Genomic DNA, 5,000 nt, shown 5'->3' on the forward strand with positions numbered 1-5,000 from the left:
GCTGCAAGGAGTCGGTTTGGAACTTGCCCACCAAAAGACCGGGTTCATGATCTTTTGTACCCATCATGTCCCGCAGCTCGCAGAGCTTCAAGCGGGCGGTCACTCGATCCAATCCACGGAAACGCTGAAGTACCTGGGAGTGGACCTCTGCCGCAAACAGCACCACAGCCGGCATCTGGAGAGGGTGGTCAATAAGGCTTCACGGATTACGAATGCCTTGACCTGCCTGATGCCGAATAAGCGTGGTCCTAAGAGCCGCAGTAGGAGACAGCTCGTAAACGTCGGCAACAGTATCATCCGATACGGAGTTGCCACCTGGGGGCGATGGGTGCTCGACAAGGAGACCCATCGCAAATCGGTCCAAAGGGCGCATCGACCGGGGGCTCTCCGAGTCGCCAGCGCCTTCCAGACCGTTTCTTATGATGCCGCTTGCGTTGTTGCCAACACCACCCCGTTAGTCCTCCTCATGCAGGAGGATATCCGCTGCCACGACGAAAAGGTAGCGAGTGGTGGAGTTCAATCGGACATACGAAAGCGGCAACGGGAGGAGACGATGAGGCGCTGGCAGGACCAGTGGACAACGGGTGCAGGGCAACCAGGAGCACCAGGACTGAAGACGAGGAGGCTGATTCCAGACATTAATCTCTGGGTCAGCCGCAAGCATGGGGAAGTTGACTTTTTCCTCACCCAGCTCCTCACGGGGCACGGGTTCTTGCGCTCCTATTTCGTCGAGAAAGGCATCCTGGAAGGCTCGCCCAACTGCCCTGAATGTGGTGACGCCGTGGAAGACGTTGAACACGTGCTGTTCCACTGTCCACGGTTCGATCGGATCCGGAATGAGATGCAGCAGCGGTGCCATTCCCGAGTAACAATGGATAACATCGTCTCGGAAATGTGCACCCGCAGCGAAACGTGGGAGGCCGTCCGCGCCGCCGCCAGGACAATCTTCTCCACTCTCCAAGCTAGATGGGATGTTGAGCGTCCACCAACGGCAAGGCGACGCAGGCGGGCCAGACGGCGGGCGAGGGACTCAAATGGTGGTCCCTCAGGCCATGCGGCACGGCAACAACCCGCACCGCAAGGGCCACCGTAAGCTGGAAAGTTATTAATCTTTTATTTATTTTCGTTCTTTCCAGCTTTCTTTTTTTTCTTCTCTCATCTATTTTCAGCTTTCTTCTACCTCTTTCTCCTTTTTCTTGTTTCCTCTATCCAAATCTCGTTTCAGGAGAACTGCCTTACGTGCTTGGAGTGGTGACCAACGATGCCGACCCCCAATTGCCCACCCGAAGCGTGGGCGATAGGACCAAAGGGACCGCGTCGCACCACGGTAAGCAGCGTAATAAGCAGAATCATCAGACCAGATCGCCGCAGAAGATGCGTCGTGACCCAGGGTGCAACCGCACACACGACTCCGCATGAAGTAATACGCACCACAAGCGTACCGGCCGAGTTGGGTGAGTCGGAGAGGGGGATGGAATATGCTCACTCTTCGTTAACAAAAAAAAAAAAAAAAAAAAAAAAAAAAAAAAAAAAAAAAAAAAAAAAAAAAAAAAAGCCAAATGCCTCGTCATCTAATTAGTGACGCGCATGAATGGATTAACGAGATTCCCTCTGTCCCTATCTACTATCTAGCGAAACCACAGCCAAGGGAACGGGCTTGGATGCACTAGCGGGGAAAGAAGACCCTGTTGAGCTTGACTCTAGTCTGGCATTGTAAGGCGATATAGGAGGTGCAGCATAGGTGGGAGGGCTTCCTCGTGGAGCTCGCCTCTGAGATACCACCACTCTTACTGTTGCCTTACTTACATGATTGGGTGGAACAAGCGCGGGCCCCAGGTCCGGATCGTGCGCGCACCTCCTCCGGGGGGCTGTGGCGGCGGTTCGCCTGCGCGCGCCCAATGCGCCGTGTTTCTCGCTCAGCGTCCAGTGTGTCGCTGGGTGGTGCCGCCGGGGAGACTGCATCGTAGCATCGTCGTGTGTAGCGTGTTACCCGCTTGTCCGACCGTGAGCCGTGGCCCGCAAGGGTACAAGCTTGCGTACGTCGGTGCATTCGTGGTGCACTGCTTCTGCGCGGTCGATCGTTTATGATGTCACGTTTGCCCCCGGTTCCGCGCGCCGCCCGGCTCGAAGACTCCTGGACAGGTCCTTTCGGTCCACGTCATGGACAGTGCCAGGTGCGGAGTTTGACTGGGGCGGTACATCTCCAAAACGATAACGGAGGTGTCCAAAGGTCAGCTCAGTGTGGACAGAAACCACACGCTGAGCATAAGGACAAAAGCTGGCTTGATCCCAACGTTCAGTACACTTCGGGACAGCGAAAGCTTGGCCTTACGATCCTTTTGGTTATAACGAGTTTTTAGCAAGAGGTGTCAGAAAAGTTACCACAGGGATAACTGGCTTTTTTTTTTTTTTGTTATATCGAGTGGATTTTTATTGATCGTATGTTACATCGAAAAGAAAACCCAGCCCTCTCATAATCCGCCCCTTATGCCCTGCGAAGGGATTTAAGGGTGGACGTGATGCTCATAGGGAGCCTAACTTTTTAGCCGTGCGTTCGCACCTTTCCGTTTATTTTAGTTGAAATTCTATTTTCCAAACTGTTCTTCTGAATTCATTCCCTTAAGGGGAGCCCTATATCTGTACCGAAGCACCTTTCTTTTTTTTTACACTTTCGTTGTTCTTTTTACTAAAGTTAGCTTTAGCGTGCCGCTCTTTCGGCTTCGGCTGCTGCTGCCTGCTGGGCAGCATCAAGTCCGCCTCGCTCGACGTCATCGGGTTCATCGTCACTTTCGCTCGACCAGGCATCATGGCCGAACAGCGCTCGTAGCATTTGGATTCCACCGTTCCGAATCATTCGTTGTCTTTCCCGCCAGCGGGCCACTCTCCGTCGCCCATCTTCGAGGCGAGCGGCCTCCCTGGGTGTTGGTGGTGGAGCTGGTGGAGTAGGTTGACTTCTCCTATTGCGCTGGCGGTAGGCACGATTTGCCTCATTGTGGAGCTGCCGCCGTTCTTCAGTGCGGCGTTCGTCTTCCTCTCGCTGTAGCTGCTGTTGTATTTCAGCTTCCTCACGATTGGAAGCAGCCCGCTGTTCTCGTTCCGTGTCCCAGTCACGCTGCAGCGTTGTTGTTATTCGACGTGCCGCCTCACAGAAGCTGCTCCAGTTGTCTTGGCTGCCCATAAGGAAGTCCTGAAGACTGTCCGGCGTGACCGGATTCGGCCCCAGTTCACCAAAGTACTCCATCCTCACTCGAGCAAACCTGGGGCATTCGAAGATGGCGTGATGGGCATTTTCCGGAACACCCGCACAGCTGCGACAGTCAGGGGATTCCGTAAAGCCGTTGATGGCCAGGTACTCTCTGAAGAACCCATGTCCAGAGAGCACCTGGGCCAAGTGGAAGGTCATCTCCCCGTGTCTCCGGCCTTGCCAAGCGCTGATGTCGCGGATTATCCGATGCGTCCACCGGGTGTATCTGGAGGTGTCGGCCTCGGCGTCCCATTGGCTCTGCCACATCGTGATGGTGCGCTGCCTCTCCTCCAACCGGATGGCTGCCTTCGTTATCGACCGACCCGGATCATTAACACGCTCGAACACTCGCGCATCCTCCTCTATCAAGAGACAGATGGGGGTCAGCCCGGCGAGGAGGGTGGCGGTCTCATACCTTACGGTACGGAAGGTGCGTGCCACCCTCCGTGCTGAGACTCGCTGAACCCTCTCCAAAAGTCGACGACACTCTCTCTTCGTCACCTCGCCATGCCAGATGGGCGCAGCATATCGGATGACCGACTCTGCGACCGAGGCCAACAGTCGCGCTTTGCTGGTCTTTGGTCCACTGTGGTTGCGCAAGAGGCGGGTAACGGCATCTGCTATCTTCCTTGCCCGAGTGGTTACCTCTCGGACATGGGGCAGCCACGATAGGTGATCGTGAAGGGTCACCCCAAGGTAACGCATCGTGCGGGAAGATGTCACCTCCACGTCCCCTACTCTTATGGTGACCTGCGTAGGGTTCTTCGTGCTGGAGATAAGCACGCACTCCGTCTTTTCCGGCGCAATCTGGAGATGATGTTGAGCCATCCAGTGAGAGACACTGGCGACCGCCTCCTCGGCTGCAGCCTTCACTGCATTTACGTCGATGCCCGGAATCAGCAGCACCAAGTCGTCAGCATACGCCACCATCTCGCAGTCCTGCGGAAGGGCGACGTCCAGAACTCCATCGTACATGGTGTTCCACAGGGTGGGGCCAAGAATCGAACCCTGTGGAACACCAGCCGTGATGGACCGAGTTACTGGGCCGTCGGATGTCTCGAAGACCAACTCTCGGTTCTCGAAGTAGCTCCTCACGATTCTTTGCAGACCAGCAGGTACTCCTTTCATCTGCAGTGCAGTGGCGATGGCCTGCCAGCTTGCCGTATTGAAGGCATTCTTGACATCCATTGACACGACCAGCAGGAACCTGTTATCCCGCCCGTTCGTGCGGCGGAATCTCATCGCGCTCTGACCAGCCTCGATCACTGTTCGAATGGCGCCAATTGTAGATCGCCCCCTCCGGAAGCCATGCTGCCTGTCTGACAGCCTCACCGCAGCAGGATCTTCCAGGTGGTTGTGAAGTCTGTTTAGAATGAGCTTCTCCAGCACTTTCCCTAAGGCATCCAGCATGCACAAAGGTCGGTATGACCCGTTGCTACCCGGTGGTTTCCCCGGCTTGGGGAGCAGTACCAACCGCTGTCGTTTCCATGGTGCTGGAAATGTAGCCGTTTCCAGACAGCTTTGGTACAACGCCTGGAAAACGTCCGTGTACGCAAGGATTGCAGCCTTGACAGCGGCGTTCGGAATTCCGTCAAGGCCCGGCGCTTTTTTGTTCGGCATGGTGCTAGCTATCAGACGGAGTTCCGGGATCGTGACTTGGGTCCATGGAGTCTGCTGGTCTGCAGGCTGTTCCTGTTCTTCCTCGGAACTGATGCTGGGCCAGTTGAAGGGCGGATGTTGCGGGAAAAGCTCTGTA

The 5,000-nt window shown here is 55.5% G+C and overlaps 1 protein-coding gene across 1 annotated transcript in view; it reads right to left on the bottom strand.

The window, feature by feature from the left end:
- Nucleotides 1-2,503: 2,503 nt before the first annotated feature.
- The window catches only part of LOC133394468 (J domain-containing protein DDB_G0295729-like), a 7,939-nt gene continuing 5,442 nt past the window's right edge, over nt 2,504-5,000 (bottom strand). The window contains exon 2 of the mRNA XM_061663207.1: nt 2,504-5,000. This exon is cut by the window's right edge and continues 3,228 nt beyond it. The gene's annotated coding sequence lies outside the window, so the exon portion shown is untranslated.

The sequence above is a fragment of the Anopheles gambiae genome (genome assembly GCF_943734735.2).
Source record: "Anopheles gambiae chromosome X unlocalized genomic scaffold, idAnoGambNW_F1_1 X_unloc_15, whole genome shotgun sequence".
Lineage (NCBI taxonomy): Eukaryota > Metazoa > Arthropoda > Insecta > Diptera > Culicidae > Anopheles > Anopheles gambiae.